This window comes from Nycticebus coucang, chromosome 18, assembly GCF_027406575.1.
Source record: "Nycticebus coucang isolate mNycCou1 chromosome 18, mNycCou1.pri, whole genome shotgun sequence".
NCBI classification, from domain to species: Eukaryota; Metazoa; Chordata; class Mammalia; order Primates; family Lorisidae; genus Nycticebus; species Nycticebus coucang.
The window spans coordinates 8,952,965-8,976,409 of record NC_069797.1 but is presented as its reverse complement, the minus strand read 5'-3'; the positions used below and the strand labels follow the sequence as shown (position 1 = coordinate 8,976,409).

General features: G+C 39.0%; 2 pseudogenes; both read right to left on the bottom strand.

The window, feature by feature from the left end:
- Window positions 1-23,445, bottom strand: part of LOC128571005 (cyclin-dependent kinase 16-like) — an 85,496-nt pseudogene that overhangs the window by 40,308 nt on the left and 21,743 nt on the right.
- On the bottom strand, window positions 15,987-21,937 carry LOC128570152 (tripartite motif-containing protein 64-like; annotated as a pseudogene).

Genomic DNA, 23,445 nt, shown 5'->3' with positions numbered 1-23,445 from the left:
AGCTGGGCAAACTGTTGGACAATTGAAGGGAAGGAATCCTGCTCAGGAAACAGACATTTCCAACTACCCAAAAGGGCGGGCACCTTTCTCCCAGGTGTTGCACGGGGCTGGCGGTTCAGGCTGCGCGGCAAACTGACGGGTGCCGATCCAAAAGGGAAACTCTGAACCATAAAACTCAGAATAAGTTCCCTGAACGCTCCAACCAGGGGAACCAGCTACAGGTGCTGAAGCTGCGGACCCAGCTTCAGCTGCTAAAGCCGCGAACTCGGCTTCAGCCCCAGGAACCAGCTACAGCAGCTAAAACCGCAAACCCGCCAGCGACCACGCGAACTCAGCACCACTCCCCCCCAGCCGATTGCAGTCACCAGTGTGCAGGAGAACCTGGGAACAGAGTGGAAAGACTTAAGAAGCGTGGACACCTGCACTGAGTGGGAAGGTAGATCGCAAGAGCTGTCTGGAAAAGAACAGCCGAGGTTACACAATTCTTAGGCGACAAACTTTTACAGAAATTCCAAAATGGTGATCGGCCATGGAAGGTGGTTACCATGGTACCACTATAAACTGTAAATCAGGTATAAGCCTCGGAACCACTCACAGCGCCACCTGGTGTCCAGAAAGTATATTGCAGTATGAATATATTCCTACGAAAGTTGATCCCTACAGCAGACATATAGATATATATAGGTATATTTCTACACGCAAGAATATTTTTGTAGTTGGTGCCCTTTTTTTGGTTTGTTTTGGGGATTTTTTGGTTTTCTTTTTTTTTTTTGTTTTGTTTTGTTTTGGTCTGTTTCTTCCACACCATTTTCTTGGAGGAGATTTTGATAATTTGTTATTATTACTTTTTATATAGATATATTTTTTATTTCTATGTTTTCTAATTTTAATTTCTTCTTTCTTCTCTTTTAACATTTCTACTAACACCACTTTTTTCTCTCTTTTTTTTCCTTTCTTTCAATTATTTTATGATTATCACTATTTTTATTGCAGTTGTTCTTATATTGCTGTTGTCGTGGCTGTTGCCTGTATGTCTATGTGTTTCCGTCTGTCTCTGTATCTATGGGCCCATGTGCCTGGTAACCTTTGTATCTGTTAATTTGTTCATTTGGTCTCAATGAGCTTGGTGTTATGACCTGCAACTCTGAGCTCCTAGCATTCCCCTCCACTCTCACTCGGTGATCTGGAGACCTGCCCCCCCAGGAGTCCAGATTCTTGGGTGAACTCTTGAGGGGTGTAGACAGGACCTGGACTGCAGCTGGCCAGTGCTGACTCTGCAGCAAATGAGTGAGAAGACGACGATCAGCTAAGAGGGAATCACACTGGAGCGGTGGTGCCCCAAGGTGTAGAGCAACAGCTGTCTTCAGCAATAACAAGGCACACCCCCAGATATCCCATAGCCTCTCCTCCTGTCTTCCTGGGCAACCAGATGAGGCAGAGCATCTTCTCAGATGGCAACCACCATGGAACAGACCTGGGACTGAAACACAGGCCCCGTGAGTAAAGGGTTTGCCTTAGGCGGCACTGACCTGAGTGGAACACGGGGACTAGAAAACACACCCGCAGAGCGGGGAAACACCCGCAAAGCGGGGAAACTCCAAGGGTGGGGCTGATCCAGAGGACTGCTTTACTGAGCCTAAGATGCACCTGGACCTCAGGGGATCAGCAGCCTATAGACAAAGGAGGCCAAGAGGCTACAGCTGACAACTCATCGTGCTGCGAATACAAACCTGCAGGACTAAAGACAGGGCCTGAGGCACAGGTTCTGGGAACTCAAATCAGCCTCTCCTCTGCAGAGGAATCTAGCAGGGTCAGAAACAAACTCCCACAGAGTTGTTCCATTCACCCAGTAACATAAACTAAGGGTGGGGCTGGAACTGAGTGAACACCTCCAGCCTCCATCAAGTACCCGAGGTTGATAGGCCACACCACCCCCTGCTGGATAAAGACAGAGAGTAGCGGCCTAGACGACCAGACACACACTACCCTGTGACTTAGGCAGGTGCAAACCTTTGGAGTATCTGCTAACTGCAGACAACTGACTGGGTCACAGCCCTGTGGGGCTAGCAGCAACTTGGTGTGACAGAGCTGCAAGGTGGAAAAGGAGGCATCAATCTTCCCAGACTGATCTATTTACTGGGTGGCTCTTCCTGCCTCCACGCAGCACTGGAGCAAGCCATATTAGAGCAGTCACCAGACCCCTGTGATCCAGTTCCCAGGGACCTCTTGAACTCTCCAACCCGAGGCAGCTGCTGACTGACACAATTGATTTGGACCTTTTGAACTGAGCCACTCACCTGCGGACCATCCAGGTGGTGCCCTGGGTGTGCGGTTGTAGGAAGGTTTGATTTTCCTTTTCCATTTGTTGCCTGTGGTGGGTGGGGTGACTTAATTACTGGTATTTCTCCACAGCTGATACTTCAACCCAGAGTAACGGTTTCACTAGGGTCAAATAGAAACCAGCTGAAAACAAGACAGAACCACTTAGCCCCTCTACACCAAACAGGGTCCCAGTTTCTCAGGCCACAGCACTGTATGGGTCCTCAACAAAACACCAGGGGAGAAATCAAAGGGAGTAAAACAATCATGGGGCAGAATCAGTCGAAAAACTCTGGTAACATAAATAACCAGAATAGATCAACCCCTCCCCCAAAGAAAGATATGGCAGATGTAATTGAAGATCCCATTCACAAACAACTGACTGAGATGTCAGAAATCGAATTCAGAATTTGGATGGTAAACAAGATTAACAAAATGGAACTGGGAATTCGTGGAGAAATTCAAAAGCTGTCTCAAGAATTTAACGAATTTAAAGACAAAACCACCAAAGACTTAGACACACTGAAGCAAGAATTTGCAGCCCTCAAAGATATGAAAAATACAGTAGAATCCCTTAGCAACAGAATGGACCAAGCAGAAGAAAGGATTTCTGACATTGAAGATAAAGCCTTTGAATGCTCCCAAACTCTCAAAGAGGAAGAGAAATGGAGAGCAAAAATGGATCATTCTCTCAGAGAGCTCTGGGATAACTCGAAGAAGGCAAATATCCAACTCATAGGAATTCCTGAAACAGATGAAGTGGCCTCACTGGGCACAGAAGCCCTTCTGCATGAAACTATGAAAGAGAATTTTCCAGACATGCCTAGAGAACCTTAAATTCAGATAGCAGATAGATCCAGAACCCCAGAACGACTCAACCCCAATTAGACATCCCCCAGGCATATCATAATTAACTTCATTAAAGTTAATATGAAGGAGAAAATTCTCAAAGCAGCCAGGAAAAAGAAAACTATTACCCTCAAAGGGAAGAACATTAGAATGACTGCAGATCTCTCTGCTGAAACTTTACAAGCCAGAAGAGGGTGGTCATCAATGTTTAATCTCCTCAAGCAAAATAACTTTCAACCCTGGATCTTGTACCCAGCTAAACTGAGTTTCATTTATGATGGAGAAATTAAAGACTTTAATGACATTCATGTGCTGAAGAAATTTGCCATAACCAAACCAGCTCTTCAGGATATTCTCAGACCTATCCTCCATAATAACCAACCCAATCCTCTACTACAAAGTAAACTCACTCAGAAACTTCTGATCAAACTCCAACTTCCACAATGGCAAAACGATTAAAAATGTCCACTGGACTTTTGAAAAACTCAATACCCAAAATTTTACCAAACTTATCAATACTCTCCATTAATGTGAATGTCTTAAACTGCCCTCTAAAGAGACATAGGTTAGCTGACTGGATACAAAAACTCAGGCCAGACATTTGTTGCATAAGAGTCACATCTTCACTTAAAAGACAAATACAGACTCAGGGTGAAAGGATGGTCATCCATATTTCAGGCAAATGGTAACCAGGAAAAAGCAGGTGTTGCAATTTTATTTGCAGATACAATAGGCTTTAAACCAACAAAAGTAAGAAAGGACAAGAATGGTCACTTCATATTTGTTAAGGGTAAGACTCAATATGATGAGATTTCAATTATTAATATCTATGCACCCAACCAGAATGCACCTCAATTTATAAGAGAAACTCTAACAGACATGAGCAACTTGATTCCCTCCAACTCCATAATAGACGGAGATTTTAACACTCCTTTGGCAGTGATGGATCGATCTTCCAACAAAAAGCTGAGTAGAGAAATTCTAGTTTAAATCTAACCATCCAACATTTAGATTTAGCAGACATCTACAGAACATTTCATCCCAACAAAACTGAATACACATACTTCTCATCAGCCCATGGAACATACTCCAAAATTGATCACATCTTAGGTCACAAGTCTAACCTCAGTAAATTTAAAGGAATAGAAATTATTCCATGTACCTTCTCGGACCATCATGGAATAAAACTTGAGATGAGTAACAACAGGAATCTGCATACTCATACAAAAACATGGAAGTTAAATAACCTTATGCTGAATGATACCTGGGTCAGAGACGAGATCAAGAAGACAATTGCCAAATTTTTGGAACAAAACGACAACGAAGACACGAACTATCAGAACGTCTGGGACACTGCAAAGGCAGTTCTAAGGGAAATTTATAGCACTGCAAGCCTTCCTCAGGAGAATGGAAAGAGAGGAAGTAAGCAACTTAATGGGACATCTCAAGTGACTGGAAATGGAAGAACACTCCAACCCCAAATCCAGTAGAAGAAAAGAAATAACCAAAGTCAGAGCAGAACTAAATGAAATTGAAAACAAAAGAATAATACAACAGATCAATAAATCAAAAAGCTGGTTTTTTGAAAACGTCAACAAAATAGATAAACCTTTGGCCAACCTAATCAGGAAAAAAGAGTAAAATCTCTAATCTCATCAATCAGAAATAACAAAGACAAAATAACAAGACTCCTCAGAAATAAAAAAAATCCTTAATGAATATTACAAGAAACTTTACTCTCAGAAATATGAAAATCTGAAGGAAATTGATCGTTACCTAGAAGCATGTCACCTTCCAAGACTTACCCAAAATCAAGTGGAAATGTTGAACAGGCCCATATCAAGTTCGGAAATAACATCAACCATACAAAATCTCCCCAAAAAGAAAAGCCCGGGACCAGATGGTTTTACGTCAGAATTCTACCAAACCTTTAAGTAGTAATTAGTACCTATATTACTCAACCTGTTCCAAAAGGTAGAAAAAGAAGGAAGACTACCCAACACGTTCTATGAAGCAAACATCACCCTGATCCCCAAACCAGGAAAAGACCCAACAAGAAAAGAAAATTATAGACCAATATCACTAATGAATATAGATGCAAAAATATTCAACAAGATCCTAACAAACAGAATCCAGCAACATATCAAACAAATGATACATCGTGACTAAGTTGGTTTTATCCCAGGGTCTCAAGGCTGGTTCAATATACGTAAATCTATAAATGTAATTCAGCACATAAACAAATTAAAAAACAAAGACCATATGATTCTCTCAATCGATGCAGAAAAAGCTTTTGATAACATCCAACATCCCTTCATGATCAGAACACTTAAGAAAATTGGTATAGAAGAGACACTTCTTAAACTGATAGAAGCCATATACAGGAAACCCACAGCCAATATCATATTGAATGGAGTTAAATTGGAATCATTTCCACTCAGATCAGGAACCAGACAAGGCTGCCCATTGTCTCCATTGCTTTTTAACATTGTAATGGAAGTTTTAGCCACCACAATTACGGAAGAAAAGGCCATCAAGGGTATCCACATAGGGTCAGAAGAGATCAAGCTTTTGCTCTTCACAGATGATATGATTGTATATCTGGAAAACACTAGGGACTCTACTACAAAACTCTTAGAAGTGATCAAGGAATACAGTAGCGTCTCAGGTTACAAAATCATCATTCATAAATCGGTAGCCTTTTTATATACCAACAATACTCCATTTGAAAAAACTTTTAAGGACTCTTTCCCATTCACAGTAGTGCCAAAGAAGATGAAATATTTGGGAGTTTATCTAACAAAGGACGTGAAAGATCTATATAAAGAGAACTATGAAACTCTAAGAAAAGAGATATCTGAGAATGTTAACAAATGGAAAAATATACCATGCTCATGGTTGGGAAGAATCAACATTGTTAAAATGTCCATACTACCCAAAGCAATATATAATTTCAATGCAATCCCCATTAAAGCTCCACTGTGATACTTTAAAGATCTTGAAAAAAACAATACTTCGTTTTATATGGAATCAGAAAAAACCTCGAATAGTCAAGAATTACTCAAAAATAAAAACAAAGCAGGCGGAATCAAGCTACCAGACCTCAGACTACACTACAAATCGATAGTGACCAAAACAGCATGGTACTGGCACAAAAACAGAGAAGAAGATGTCTGGAACAGAATAGAGAACCAAGAGATGAATCCAGCTAATTACCGTTATTTAATCTTTGACAAGCCAATTAAAACATTCAATGGGGAAAAGATTCCCTATTTAACAAATGGTGCTGGGTGAACTGGCTGGCAACCTGTAGAAGACTGAAACTGGACCCATACCTTTCACCTTTAACCAAGATAAACTCTCACTGGATTAAAGATTTAAATCTAAGACATGAAACTATAAAAATACTAGAAGAGAGTGCAAGGAAAACCCTTGAAGAAATTGGGTTGGGCGAGTTTTTTATGAGAAGGACCCCCCGGCCAATTGAAGGTGCTTCAAAAATACACTATTGGGACTTGATCAAACTAAAAAGCTTCTGCACATCCAAGAACACAGTAAATAAAACAAGCAAACAGCCCTCAGAATGGGAAAAATATTTGCAGGTTATGTCTCTGACAAAGGTTTAATAACCAGAATCCACAGAGAACTCAAATGCATTAGCAAGAAAAGAACAAGGGATCCCATCGCAGGCTGGGCAAGGGACTTGAAGAGAAACTTCTCTGAAGAAGACAGGCACACGGCCTTCAGACATATGAAAAAATGCTCATCATCTTTAATCATCAGAGAAATGCAAATCAAAACTACTTTGAGATACCATCAAACTGCAGTGAGACTAGCCTACATCACAAAATCCCAAGACCAGAGATGTTGGCACAGATGTGGAGAAAAGGGAACACTTTTGCACTGCTGGTGGGAATGCAAATTAATACATTCCTTTTGGAAAGAGATATGGAGAACACTTAAGAGATATAAAAATAGATCTGCCATTCAATCCTGTAATCCCTCTACTGGGCATATAGCCAGAAGACCAAAAATCACATCGCAACAAAGATATTTGTATCAGAATATTTATTTCAGCCCCATTCATAATTGCTAAGTCATGGAAAAAGCCCAAGTGCCCATCGATCCATGAATGGATTAATAAATTGTGGTATATGTACACCATGGAATATTATGCAGTCTTAAAGAAATGTGGAGACTTTACCCCTTTCATGTTTACATGAATGGAGCTGGAACATATTCTTCTTAGTAAAGTGTCTCAAGAATGGAAGAAAAAGTACCCAATGTACACACCCTTATTATGAAACTAATGTAGGACCTTCACATGAAAGCTATAACCCAGTTACAACCTAAGAATAGGGAGAAGGGGGCAAGGGAGGGGATGGAGGGGATAGGTAGATGGAGGGAGGGGGATTAATGGGATTACACCTGCAGTGCGTCTTACAAGAGTATATGTGAATCTTAGTAAATGTGGAATGTAAAGGTCTTAGCAAAATAACTAAGAAAATGCCAGGAAAGCTATGTTAACTAGTGTGATGAAAATGTGTCAAATGGTCTATGAACCAAGTGTATGGTGCCCCATGATCATACTAATGTACACAGCTATGATTTAATAAAAAAATAAATAAATAAAAAGAATTAATGGATTTGACAGAAAGGGAATTTATAATATGGATGATGAAGATGATAAAGGGATTGAAAGAGAAAATGGAAAGACAGAAACAAAAGTTTAACGAGAGATATGTAGAATGTAGAAAAGATATGGATGAGCTTAAAGAAATGAAGGAGATAATCAGGGAATGTAAAGAAGCAGTAGAAAGTATCAAAAATAGATTAGACCATGGAGAAAAATAACATCAGAGCTAGAGGATAAAGTCTTTGAGTTAATACAGGTAGTAACAGAGTCAGAAAAGAAGGGAGAGAAAGCAGAGCAGGTGCTTAGACAACTATGAGATGCCATGAAGCATTCAATACATACAGGAAATAGGAATCCCTGAAGGGGAAGAACTTTATTCCTAAAGTATGGATGTTCTATTGGAGACTCTCATAAAGGAAAACTTCCCAAGTTTTACTAAAGATCCTGACACACTCCTTTCACATGGAACTCGAACCCTGGGTCATCTCACCTCTAAAAGAACCTCTCCAAGACACATTGTAATAAACCTGTCCAAAGTCAAGATGAAGGAGACGATCCTGCAAGGAGCTAGGAATAAAACACCAATTCACCTACAAGGGCAGAACCATTATTTTGACAGCTGACTTTTCAACTGAAACCTTCCAAGCCAGGAGAGCATGGTCATCCACCTTCAACATCTTTTATTTTATTTATTTTATTTTTTAATTTTTTCCATTTATTAAGTCATATATATATATAGATCATGGATACATTTATGCCTTTGTGGGATTCAATGTGTTGATTTTTGTACAAAATGAAGTGGTTTCATTCAGCTAATTAAAATAGCTTTCACCTCATTTACTTAATCACTGTTTTAAGATATTTGTGTTCTATACTTGATAGATTTGACACGTACACTTACAATATGCTCCATAGGTGTAGTCTCACCATTTACCCTCCCTCTATTAAGCCACCCCTCCAATCTCAACCCCCTTTTTCCCCTCCTTCATCCTGGGCTATAATTGTGATTCATCTTTCATATGAAAGTGTGAGTGATTATGAATTGGTTTCATAATAGTATTGAGTACATTGGATTTTATTTTCCATTCCTGAGATACTTTACTAGGAAGAATATTTTCCAGCTCTATCCATGTAAACATAAAAGAGGTAAAATCTCCATCTTTTTCTAATGCTGCATAGTATTCCATGGTATACATATGCCACATTTTATTAATCCATTCATGGGTTGATGGGCACTTGGGCTTCTTCAATGACTTGGTAATTATGAATTGGGGTGCAATGAACAATCTGGTGCAAGTATCTTTGTTGCAAAGTGATATTTGGTCTTTTGGATATACGCCTAGTAGAGGAATTGCAGGATCAAATGTCAGGTCTATGTTTAGATCTCTCTGTGTTCCCCAAACTTCTTTCCAAAAGGAACGTAGTAGCTTGCATTCCCACCAGCAGTGAAAAAGTGTTCCCTTCTCTCCACATCCATGCCAACATCTGTAGTTTTGGGATTTTGTGATGTGGGCTACTCTTACTGGAGTTAAATGTTGTCTCAGTGGTTTTGATTTGCATTTCTCTGATGATTAAATATGATGAGCATTTTTTCATTTATCTGTAGACTGTGCATCTGTCTTCTTTGGAGAAGCTTCTGTTCATAGGTTTTGCCCACAATGAAATGGGATCACTTGTTCTTTTCTTATTAATAAGTTTGTGTTCTCTGTGGATTCTTGTTATTAGATTATTGTCAGAAACATAACCTGAAAATATTCTCTCCCATTCTGAGGGCTGTCTTTTTGCTTCACTTACTGTGTTATTGACAGTGCAGAAGGTTTTGGTTTGATCAGATCCCATTAATATAGTTTTGCTGTTGCTTCAACTGCCCAGGTTGTCCTCCTCATAAAGTGTTCTCCCACGCCATTTTTTCAAGTATTTCCCCTGCACTCTCTTCAAAAATTTTTACAGTTTCATGTCTTAAGTTTAAGTCTTTCATCTAGTGAGAGTCAATTTTTAGTAGGGAAAAAAAGTGTGGGTCCAGTTTCAGTCTTCTACAAGTTGCCATCCAATTCACCCAGCACCATTTGTTAAATAGGGAATCTTTCCCCCAATTTATATTTTTGATAGGTTTATCTAAGATCAAATAATGATAAGTGTCCATTCATGTCTTGGTTTGCAATTCTGTTACTTACATCTACTTGTTTATTTTTTCTGTGGGTACCATACTGTTTTGATCACTATAGATTTGTAGTATAGTGTGAAATCTGGTAGCATGATTCTTCCTGATTTGTTTTTATTTCTGAGTAATGTCTTGACTATTTGAGGTTGTTTCTGTTTCCGTATAGAACAAAGTACTAATTTTTCCAGATCTTTAAAGTATGACAGAGGTGCTTTAATAGGGATTGCATTAAATCTGTAGATTACTTTGGGTAGTATGGACACTTTAACAATGTTGATTCTTCCCAGCTATGACCATGGTATGTTTTTCCATTTGTTAACATCTTCAGCTATTTCTTTTTTCAGAGTTTCATAGTTCTCTTTATAGAGCTCTTTCACATCCTTTGTTAGGTATACTCCCATATATTTCATCTACTTTGGCAATACTGTAAATGGAATAGAGTCCTTGATTAGTTTTTCAGCTTGACTATTGTTGGTATATATAACGGTCTATGAACCAAGTGTATGGTGCCCCATGATCATACTAATGTACACAGCTATGATTTAATAAAAAAATAAATAAAGTTTGCCTGTCATTCAAAAAAAAAAAAAGGTTACAAATTTGTGAACATTGACTTTGTATCCTGAGATGCTGCTGTATTCCTTGATCACTTCTAAGAGTTTAGTAGCTGAGTCCCTGGGGTTTGGCAGATATGCAATCTCTTCTGATCCTATTTGGATGCCCTTAATTGCCTTCTCTTGCCTGATTGTGATGTCTAAGACTTCCATTAAAATGTCAAAAAGAAGTAGAGTCAGTGGGTAACATTGCCTGGTTCCTGGTCTGAGTGGAAATGATTTCAATTTTACTCCATTCTATACGATATTGGCTGTGGGTTTGCTGTAGATGGCCTCTATCAGTTTAAAAAACATTCCTTCTATACCTATTTACTTAATCATTCTGATCATGAAAGGATGTTGGATACATTATTAAAAGCTTTTTCTGCATAAATTGTGAGAATCATATGGTCTTTGTTATTTATTTTGTTTATGTGATGTATTATATTTATAGATTTATGTATATTGAACCATCCTTGGGACTCTGGGATAAAACCAACTTGGTCATGATGTATAATTTGTTTGATGTGTTGCTGGATTCTGTTTGCTAGGATCTTATTGAATATTTTCACATCAATATTCATTATAGATATTGGTCTATAATTTTCTTTTCCTGTTGGTTCTTTTCCTGGTTTGGAGATCAGAGTGACATTTGCTTTATAGAATGTGTTGGGAATTATTTCTTCTTTTTATATATTTTGGAAAAGGTTAAGTAATATAGGTACTAGTTCCTCTTTAAAGGTTTGGTAGAATTTTGATGTGAAGCCATCTGGTCCTGGACTTCTCTTTTGGGGGAGATTTTTTATAGTTGATGCTGTTTTAGAACTTGATATGGGCCTGTTCAACATTTCCTCTTCTTTCTGGCTAAGTCTAGGAAAGTGGTATGTTTCCAAGTATTGGTCTATTTCCTACAGATTTTCATACTTCTGAGAATAGAGTTTTTTGTAATATTCATTAAGGATTTCTTGAATTTCTGAGGAGTCTGTTTTTATTTGGCCATTATCATTTCTGATTGATGAAATTAGGGATTGTACTCTTTTATTTCTGGTTAGGTTAGCCAAAGGTTTATCTATTTCATTGACCTTTCCAAAAAACCAACTTATTGATTGATCTAGCGTATAATACTTTTGTTTTCAATTTCATTTAATTGTGCTCTAATTTTAGTTATTTCTTTTCTTCTGCTGGGTTTGGGGTTGGAATGCTCTTCCTTTTCCAGTTGCTTGAGATGTCCCATTAAGTTGTTGACTTCCTTGTGTACTGCCAGGAATACAGGAGTAAAGCAAGTAGACAGCCCTCAGAATTGGAGAGGACATTTGCAGGTTATGTTTCTGACAAAGGCCTAATAACCAGAATTTGCAGAAAACTCAAAATGACTAATAAGAAAATAACAAGTGATCCCATTTCATTGTGGGCAAGACCCATGAACAGAAGCTTCTCTGAAGAAGATAGGCACACAGTTTACAGATGCATGAAAAAATGCTCATCATCTTTAATCATGCAAATCATGATTTGCAAAGAATTGCAGAGAAATGCAAATAAAAACCACTCTGAGATATCATCCAGCTTCATTAAGAGTAGCCCACATCACAAAATCCCAAAACTATAGAGAAGGGAACACTTTTGCACTGCTGGTGGGAATGCAAACTAGTACATTCCTTTTGGAAAGAAGTTTAGAGAACACTCAGGGATCTAAATGTAGACCTGCCATTTGATCCTGCAATTCCTCTATTATGTGTATATCCAAAAGACCAAAAATCACTTTGTCCACAAATCAGTTGCCTTTGTATACACCAATAACAGTGAAGATGAGAGGGTAATTAAGGACACAACTCCCTTCACCATAGCTTCAAAGAAAATGAAATTCCTAGGAATATAACTAAGAAAGGAGGTGAAGAACCTCTATAAAGAAAATTATGAAATCATCAGAAAGGAAATAGCAGAGGATATTAACAAATGGAAGAACATACCATACTCATGGATGGGAAGAATCAACATTGTTAAAATGTCTATACTTCCCAAAGCAATCTACCTATTCAATGCCATTCCTATTAAAATACCAACATCATACTTTCAAGATTTGTGAAAAATGATTTTGCATTTTGAATGGAACCAGAAAAAAACCCATATAGCTAAGGCAGTTCTTAGTAATAAAAATAAAGCTTGGGGCATCATCATACCAGATTTTAGGCTATACTACAAAGCCATAGTGGTCAAGACAGAATGGTATTGACACAAAAATAGAGACATAGACATTTGGAATCGAATAGAAAACCAGGAAATGAAACCAACAACTTACAGCCCACCTAATCTTTGATAAACCAAACAAGACCAAACCTTGGGGGAAAGACTCCCTATTCAATAAATGGTGCTGGGAGAATTGGATATCCACATGTAAAAGACTGAAACTGGACCCACACCTTTCTCCACTCACAAAAAATTGATTCAAGATGGATAAGGACTTAAATTTAAGGCATGAAACCATACAAATCCTCAAAGAAAGCATAGAAAAAACACTGGAAGATATTGACCTTGGGAAAGGCTTCATGAAGAAGACTCTGTGGCAATTGCAACAACAACAAGAACAAAAAAAACAAATGGGACTTAATTAAACTGAAAAGCTTCTGTACAGCTAAGGAGACAGCAACTGAAGCAAAAAGACAACCTACACAATGGGAAAAGATATTTTCACACTTTGAATCAGACAAAAGCTTGATAACTAGGATCTATAGAGAACTCAAATTAATCCACATGAAAAAAGCCAACAATCCCATATATCAATAGGCAAGAGACATGAATAGAACCTTCTCTAAAGAAGACAGACAAATGGCGAACAAAAATATGAAAAAATGCTCATCATCCCTAATTATTACAGAAATGCAAATGAAAACCACCTTGAGATACCATCTAACCCCAGCAAGAATGGCCCACATCACAAAATCTCAAAACTGCAGATGCTGGCGTAGATGTGGAGAGAAGGGAACACTTTTACACTGCTGGTGGGACTGCAAACTAATACAACCTTTTTGGATGGAAGTATGGAGAACCCTTAAAGAACTCAAGCTAGACCTCCCATTTGATCCTGCAATCCCATTACTGGGCATCTACCCAGAAGGAAAAAAATCCTTTTATCATAATGACATTTGGACTAGCCATTTATAGCAGTTCAATTTACATTCGCCAAAATGTGGAAACAGCCTAAATGCCCACCAACCCAGGAATGGATTAACAGGTTGTGGTATATATACACCATGGAATACTATTCAGCCATTAAAAAAAATGGAGACTTTACATCCTTTGTATTTACCTGGATGGAAGTGGAAGACATTATTCTTAGTAAAGCATCACAAGAATGGAGAAGCATGAATCCTATGTACTCAATTTTGATATGAAGACAATTAATGACAATTAAGGACACAGTGGGGGTGGGGGAAGGGGAGAGCAGAGAGAAGGAAGGAGGCAGGGAGGTGGGGCCTTGGTGTGTGCCACATCTTTTGGGGGCAAGACACGATTGCAAGAGGGACTTTACCTAACAAATGCAATCAGTGTAACCTGTTTTCTTGTACCCTCAGTGAATCCCCAACAATGAAACAAACATACAAACAAACAAACAAAAGGCTGAGGGACTTTCATTTTTCTCCTGTAAAGAGAATCCTTTTTCTTGGATCAACGTAAACCTTTCAGGATACATGTTAGAAAATGTTTACGGCACCAGTCATGTTGTTTCTCAAGGTCCCATTCAGGACCCTCAAAGGGAACTGTGTGTCTTTCTGTGGAGTATCTGTCCCTTTGCTCTGAAGACATACTGCTATCAGGACTGGACATGAACCACAAATCACCCCACATTCTAGCCTCATCTGAGACTTGATTTTTCTCATGGAAAGTTACAGTTTGATCTAGTAGTAGCATTACACTTCTCCAAGAGAGTTCAAAACTTTGTCCTAACCCTTGGAGAACATCAGTTTACTTATCTGGGTCTTCCTAAAATGTTCCTAATGTGGAATTTCCTAATTTGGGAAACTTTCTTAATGTTGCAACATATATATTACATTTTAGTATTAATGCATTTGTTCATACTAACGCATTAATTTATTTATCCATTGATTCACCTCATGGCTATTACATACTGTGTTCTGAGTGTTGCACTGGATAATGTTAGTAGCAAATAAGACAAACACTGCCTTTACCTCCTTAAAAATTTCAATATAGTAGTCATCAATATCTAAGTATTATAGTTTGTTGAATGTTAGGATGACATATTATAAGTGCTCAGAGAGTATGTAACAGGAAAGCCACCCTGGTCTGCAGAGTCTGAAAGTATTTCAGTGACAAACTTTTGTGTTTGAGCCAAAATGTGAGAAAGATTAGAATTCAGAGAAATGATAATCTGTGCAATACTTGCATCTATTCATCTGTGTTAGACTTGAAGAAAAAATAAACACTCTCCTTTTTGTTTAGTAAGCTAAGACTGTTGCAAGAAGACAAGGCCCAATGGAGAGAAAAAATCACCAGAACACCTCCATTTGTGAGAGGAAGGGGCTTTATTCCAGCCAGTGGAACTTTGGAGACTAGTGTCCCAGAAGACCAACCTCTCTGGCCTGCTTTGTCTCTGTCCTTTTATAGGGTTTCCAGAAAGGCAGACAAAGGAATTATATTGTCTCTCATTGGAGGTTTCAAAGCATGAGCGGGAGTTACAGCAAGGTTTCAGGAAGTTAATCTTTTATGAAGAAGCTGTGAGGAGGGCTGAGTCATCATGAGTGACCCTCATGGAAATATCAGCAAAATGCAAAATCTCCTGGCATCTCAGATTAGAACATAATACTTCAGGGTTTCGTCCCTCGAGACAAATGACACTTCTTTCTTCTACCTTAGCCATGTCCAAATATGCAATTAAAACATACTGTTTACCAGTGGAGAAACCCTGAAGACATGTTCTATGAAAGTAACAAGATACAGAAAAGCCATGTATTATATGATTCCATTTACATAAATCTATAAAGATGAAAAGTAGATTAAAGGTTGCCTGGGTATGAAGAGTAAATGTTGACAGGTAGTGAGTTCCTCGTGGTGGTGATGAAAATGCCTTGTGGAAATGATGGCTACACTGCTCTGGATGTACTAAAAAGAAGTCACTGAATGAAATAATTTAGAAAGCAATTTTCAGATCATGTGAATTTATCTCATTAAGCCTGTTATTTACAAAAAGGAATTAAAGGCAATGCTGATAAATAGTTTTATTGCAATAAAACTAAAAAACTATACACACTCACTGGGGGAATCTCATTTTATAGCATACATTAATTATGTTTCCTAAAGTTACAATGAGCTCAAACACAGTCCTAAACAGTCCTGTTGCCTCACATGAGGTCTCAGAAATGCAGTTTCATCAGACTCAAAAATTCCCCAATAAATTATCATGAAAACTAAATTTTCACGGGGAGCATAGGTAAAGGAAAGGCCTCAGAGGGTAAGAGAAGGGGGAAGGGAGAAAACTATGTATAGAGGACACTTTATAAACATCATAGAAGTTCACTGTTCCACTGTCATACTCCACAAACACCCCAACCCTACTCACGGCCTTTGCACATAATGAATTAAGGGTGGGGAGTTGGTGGCAAGACTATAATCATTGTTCTTCTTTAAAGAGCAAAAATGCATCCTTGGAATCAACAATGACATTGGTGTCTTGTGGCCAAGAATCTTTGCAGACACCTAGAAACCAGCGGGAAAATGTGTCACGTCCACTTCCCAGTAATGCTTGTCAGAGGTAAAGGCCTGAGCTCCCCAGACAGCAAGGGTCTGGGCTGTCTGGGCCTCCCAGGGGGTGCCACGATCCTCATCTCTGAATTGGACACTTCTCATGTCCTCAGTAAGTCTGATATAGCGAGTGGCCATTTCCACACTCAGAGGATCCTCCACTGAAAAAAAGAGGAAAAAAGCAGATCAGCAATTGCTTTGACAGGCAGAGCATTTCTACACAATTTCTTACTTCATTTACTTCTCCTTTAAGAAAATATGAAATAAAGACAGCAAAAGAAGTTGAGACTTGCTGACCTATGAAGATCGAGAGGGATTACAACCTCTACAAGACACATATTTTCTTTCTACAATTTTTGTCCGGGGCCGGCGCCCTACTCCTGGAGCCACAGGTGCCCCCCAAGACACATATTTTCTTTATATAAAGAGAGAAACCTGGCTATATCACTGAGGTGAACCAATGACTTAAGGAGTACCTGGGAATAGTTTGTAAAAGTTTTTTTCAGGACACTCCTAAAACTTGCTTTTTCTTTATTAGAAACTCCTCTTATGTTGTTTTGAATTGTATTAAGAAACAGCAAAGTCGTATGATTGAGGTATTTACTGAGAAATAAATTGTGTTTATTATGTTTCCAGACATCAAAAATTGCTTGGAAATCCACATGTGCAATGTGGATGTTTCTGAAAAGAATGTTCCAGCTTTACACCATCTGTTCAGACCCTGCCTCCTTCAGTCTCCTCCTCATTCAGCCTCTGCTTCCTAGTATGTGCCTAATATCATTCAGCCATGTTCATGGATCATTTCTCTTTCCCTTGTCTTGAGCTGTACCCTTTTATGCCTACAGACATTTTAGTCTTTTTTTTCTCATTGTTCTAAACATTTCAATTTTATAACGATATGCTCTTTGGACAATATGTGATAAATGCAGTGTAGAAGAAATTATAAATGGCCAGTGCCAAATCTAAACCTGTAAAACTGAATCAACCAAAGTATTGATTTCTAGACTGAGAACTAAGCTTTGTATCTCTTCACAACCACATGACCTGAATACACTTTCTTCTCTTACTCTGCCTGTGTCAGATATGACTAACAGGAGTACCTTGCTTTGCATTTTCCAAGAACTTGAAGGCAAAGACTTCAATCTTGGTCATAATATGACTAATCAGAGTGAAAAGATAGAAATGTTTTGGGAAATCATGTGCAAACCTCATGTCATAAAAAGATAAAATTTAAATTAGACAGAGCTTGTCCCTAAAAACTCACTAAGGAAGGAAATAGAGGCCTGACTGCCAAAAAGCTGACTCTTACCTCTGAAGTTGTTGAGCGTGTCTCGGATTTCAGTGATGCCCCAAGATGTGAGCTCTGGACTCACTGGCTGGGTCTTTAGCATCTGCAACAACTCAGTCCTGTTAAGATTGACATCAGTTACACTCCAGGCCCAAGGTTAATCATGCAGTCATTAGAAAGACTAATATATTTCATCAGAATTCACCTATTGTTTCATTAATTTGATGTATATTTTATTTGACACTCTTGAGGATTTAGTAAATGCTAACATTTTTCCTGAATTTAACTTATATCACATTCCAACTTCCCCATTTTTTCTCTGACAATATTCAACTTCTAAAATTTATTGTGGGTGATTCCCTCCTACCTCTCACAATGCCTCACATTATGAAAAGATCCTGCGTATCTTACAAAGAACAGAAAACTCAGGCATAGCTCTTGGGACTTCTGTCAGCAGAAGTCACCCATGACAAAGCCAGTGTCTACAAGGGAATGTCCAGTGATTCAGAAGATTTTGCTCTTTCATGCAAAACAAGAGAATCTAATCAGAGCCTGACAGCCCTGGTCCTGGGGATCTGAGGCAGCCACTATCCTTTGAGGTCCTGCCTAGGGCTGGGGGTGCTGTGACAGAGAAGGGTCTGCCAAGGCTACTCAGGGGAGTGAAGACCCCTCCCATTCCCATCCTGAGGGCATGTTCCCCTTTCCTCTGTCTTTTCACCTTCAACCTTCTTAGAAGAGGGGGCTCCTCTGTGGCACCTTAGCATAGTCTCCCTATTAAGGTTTGTTGGACCATGGCTGAAGATTATCAGGGAAGTGGGTAGAAGGAAGCCCACAATAGCCAAATGTTTTTATATATATTTGAATTCAGCCACTTAAGAAGGAAACTTCCAAGACCTAGGAGAAGAAGGCTTCAGAGGCTCTTTTGAAACAAAATAGAAAATAGCCCCAGAGAACAATATTAATAGCTTGAAACATATACAGCCACTTCATTAACAAGAGAACGACTTTCTCAGATATAGCAGATCCTTAGTGCAAACTCACCATTCCAATACGTTCCTCAAGTCCTGCAAAGGAAGGAAAAAGTCATTAGTCAGGAGAATATGTTCTTATGCATCTTCTCTGGTATTTTATTTTTGTGTCTTAATATTATTTTGCATTATTCCCCGTAAGAAATCATTCCATGTTATGTTAAAATTAGAATCTACCCTGAACCAGGAGGGGCTTCCTCCGCGTGCATTAAGAAGGGGGCAGGAACATGTGGTAACGTGGTAGAAGAAGATGTAGGTTCCCAGGGTCACTCATCTCCCAGTTTGGTTCCCAAAGAGAGGACTGACCACTTATGACAATTAAAACAAAACAAAGAACCACATAAAAAACAGAGTTCTTTAAATTAGATACCAAATTTTACAAATTTTTCCTGGGAAAAAGGCAGAACCTCAATGCCTTCACACGCTGTTTCTATGTGGGCCAACTCAGAGTGGTGACAGATTAGGGAACATGAATTGAGTATCAACTCACAAAGTTCACTCTCCCTGGCCTACAGCTTCACTGCTTTTGTATAACCTTTCTGTATGGACATTACTCCTGAAACTAAAGAGAATTTTGTCTTATGTTAGCCACTGGAGTGATGAGAATCTCCCAAAGATGACAAGAATCTGCAGAAATAAGTGATAGGGCAAAAAATGGTGGGAGTCCGAGAGCTAAGTCCAGGTATCAGCAGGTAACATTTCAATGTCCCGGCAACACCGCCCAGCACAGGATTCCTGTCTCAGGATGGACCCTCCCCTCACCTGCAGCAGCTTCAGGTCAGGCTTGTGACATGTGTCAGTCAGCTCTCTGTACATGTGTCTCAGCCTTTCTTTCTGTTGGGTCATTCTCACTTCACTGTCTTGGAGTTGTTGGAAAATCTCCTCTGCTTCCCTGTCCACTAACTCTAGATGTAGTTTCTCCTCCTCTTGGAGAAACAGATGCATCTTCTGATAGTGCTGCCTAATCATCACTTTCCTCAAAGCCACATTGTCCTGGAATAAGATTCAGATAAAGGATTACATGTTCTTACTCTCAACAGAAAACAGAAGACTTTAAATAATTGTTTCTTAACTATCATTATGCAAATAATTAATAAGCATTTTGCCTAATCTCTGCAAAACATCTTGAATATTTGCTAGTTCCTGCTGTCCTTTCTTTTTTCCATGGCCCTATTCTCTCTCCCTGTTTAAATCAAAGTGTCTCAAGTGTCCTGGTTTTTCTCCCTCAATATTATGCATATTTTTAAAGCTTACTATATTTTTAGTCTACATAGTATAAATATTGTTTTTCTCGCCTCTGCTTCCAACTCAAACTTAGCTTAATGTTGTCTTTAGGCAATTTATTATAAAAACACCCAGCATACCTTGTTTATAGTAACTTTCTTAGCTCTAGCTTATATTGACCCAAATATTTTTTGTGAATTTTTTGTTTTATGAGATCCTGATACCCTTCCTATATGCCTATTTATTTTTTATTTATAATTTATCATTTGAAATAACAACTTTTCCCTGGGGAGGGGAAAGGATAAAACTAGGAATTTCAATTGAGTTGAAAAATACAAGCCAGCCACATGTCAATCTGCATAGAAACAAAGAAAACCTTTTCATACTTATGAATGAGTGAGTTTTGCCAGTTTCCTCATTTAGATGGTTTTGCATTTCCTGAGTCATTGTCCATAAAGAGTCCATTTTTTTCACAAGTTCCTCCTGCAAAAAAAAAAAAAAAAACAAGATCTTTAACAATAATGAGAATAGTACAGATTTTATCCCTTCATCTAGGAGAAGGGATACTATTCTCTGAAGTATAGTCATCTTGTTTTAAATGGAATGGTCAGAATTATCCATGTTAACCAAATTGGCTTCTTGTATTTGAGAGATCAATCATAATAGAGAAAATTTTCCCTTAAGAGAAAATTGGAAATTACACTACAGATAATGCAACCCATTTCCTGAGAAATTGACATTTTTCTTTCCTGGCTATGGGGTAGCCAGGCTTAAAACAGAAACCAGGTCCATGGTCCTGCCCCCTGCTCCACAGCTGCACCAAATCCACACATTTGACAATTTGTGGAGTCTAAGGAAAGTCCCCTTAGCACAGGTTCAGCACAGCTGTCATGGGAGTGCTCAACATCGGAAGGACACATTTCTATCTTGGGATTTACATTCAAAAATTACTCTCTCGACCATCTCCATTCTTACCTTCATGGTCATAATCCTGCATATTTCTCTCTGATTTAGGATCCTACAGATTCCAAATGGCATCTGAGGCATCACTTACCCTGTACTGCTCAGCAGCCCATTCTACTGGACGGTGGCTGTGAATCACACGCTCTGGGTCTCGGAGCAGGACTCACAGAGCAGTGTCTGGTCTGCCTCACAGAAGAGCCCCTTCACCTCCATGTGTGCCCCACAGAGCTGTTCCTCTGAGATGTGGAACTGCTGAGGTCTGGCCTGCCTGGCAAGGGAAACTAGCTTCATGAGTAGGACACTGGTTTTGAATTCTGTCTTCTGTGATATTTCCCTGCACTGGGACTCCTCCCACAGAGGTAGAGGCAGGGTATAGGCGAAAAGCCTATATGCCTCTGTGCCCACCATTCTGAGTGACCATGGACAAAGTCTTTCTTTACACAGCCAGGAAGAAAACAGGCAGAACTCTATTGAAGCTGTTAAGCCTGATCACTGAGGAGGTGAAATTCCTGTGGTCAGAAGCTGGCCCCAGAGCTGAGGCATGCAAGCATGTCATCGGTATGTCTTAGGAATCACCGAGCAGTGTCTAGCGAGATAGTGTTAACTGCCTCTGGATAGTGAAGGGCCCAGAGGACAGGTGAACAATCAACCTTTTCCCACACAGCGATCTTGTGACTTATCGGTTTGCGGGAAAATGGCTAACAGCATGTTTTTCCAAGATTACTATTTTAAAATGTAATAGAAAGTTTAGAAGAATGAGTATCAGTTGATTAGTAGATTAGCAGACTCCAGGGAAAGGTTAATTTGTTTGTACAATATACCTATGAAGTGATTGTGTGATTATTAATTAACAGTGTGTACATGCATAACTGGCTATATAAACCAGGTAGAAATAAAGAATTTTGCTACTTGCCACCATAAGAATGTGTAGCCCCCTTTATTCCATACTATTTCAATAAGCAGGTCTATACTCTGCATCATCAACCACCTGAAAGAACTTTGCTCAACACAGGGCCGGCAAAAGTTGTGCCCAGAGTCTATGGTGACAGGGTCTAAAAAGTAGTTCATGCAGATGGGGCAGGTGACTTCATTCTGGAAGGCTTGCAAGGTGTGTGAATCCATTTTTCACAAATAAAATATAAAAAATGAGAGAGAGAGTTATTCTTCTGTCCTGATAAGGTTTTTTTTGTAAAAAAAGAAAAATATTTTAGCAGTTCTGGTTCTCTGCCTGAGCTCTGTTTAATCTACCTGTTAATTTACTCCCCACCTACTCCAGTACAAACCTACACATGGTAAATACAGACAAACTGGATTCATGCAGCTGTCCCTCAGTAGCCCTAGAAGGTTGATTCCAGGACTCCCTGATTCCACATCTTGTACACAAAATGGCATAGTTTTGCAAATAACCTTGATCCATCCTCCCAGGAACTTTGGACATCCTCTCTAGATGAGTGGTAACACTTAGTACAATGTAAATGCTATGTAAATTGTTATATGGTGTTGTTTAGGACAATGACAAGGAAAAAAAATTATACATGCTCAATAGAGAAAAAATTTTTCTTCCAAATATTTTTGATCTGTGGTTCATGGAATCCATGTCTGTGGAACCTACTGATACAAATAGTTGACTGTTCTTTTTTTTTTTTTTTATTGTTGGGGATGCATTGAGGGTACAATAAGCCAGGTTACATTGATTGCAATTGTTAGGCAAAGTCCCTCTTGCAATCATGTCTTGCCCCAATAAAGTGTGACACACACCAAGGCCCCACCCCCCTCCCTCCGTCCCTCTTTCTGCTTTTCTCCCCCCCATAACCTTAATTGTCATGTCATCAGCATCAGCATACCAGATTTTAGTCTGTACTACAAAGCCATAGTGGTCAAGACAGCATGGTACTGGCACAAAAATAGAGACATAGACACTTGGAATCGAATTGAAAACCAAGAAATGAAACTAACATCTTACAACCACCTAATCTTCGATCAACCAAACAAGAACATACCTTGGGGGAAAGACTCCCTATTCAATAAATGGTGTTGGGAGAACTGGATGTCTACATGTAAAAGACTGAAACTGGACCCACACCTTTCCCCACTCACAAAAATTGATTCAAGATGGATAAAAGACTTAAATTTAAGGCATGAAACAATGAAAATCCTCCAAGAAAGCATAGGAAAAACACTGGAAGATATTGGCCTGGGGGAAGACTTCATGAAGAAGACTGCCATGGCAATTGCAACAACAACAAAAATAAACAAACGGGACTTCATTAAACTGAAAAGCTTCTGTACAGCTAAGGAGACAACAACTAAAGCAAAGAGACAACCTACACAATGGGAAAGGACATTTGCGTATTTTCAATCAGACAAAAGCTTGATTACTAGGATCTATAGAGAACTCAAATTAATCCACATGAAAAAAGCCAACAATCCCATATATCAATGGGCAAGAGACATGAATAGAACCTTCTCTAAAGATGACAGATGAATGGCTAACAAACACATGAAAAAATGTTCATCATCTCTATATATTAGAGAAATGCAAATCAAAACCACCCTGAGATATCATCTAACCCCAGTGAGAATGGCCCACATCACAAAATCTCAAAACTGCAGATGCTGGCGTGGATGTG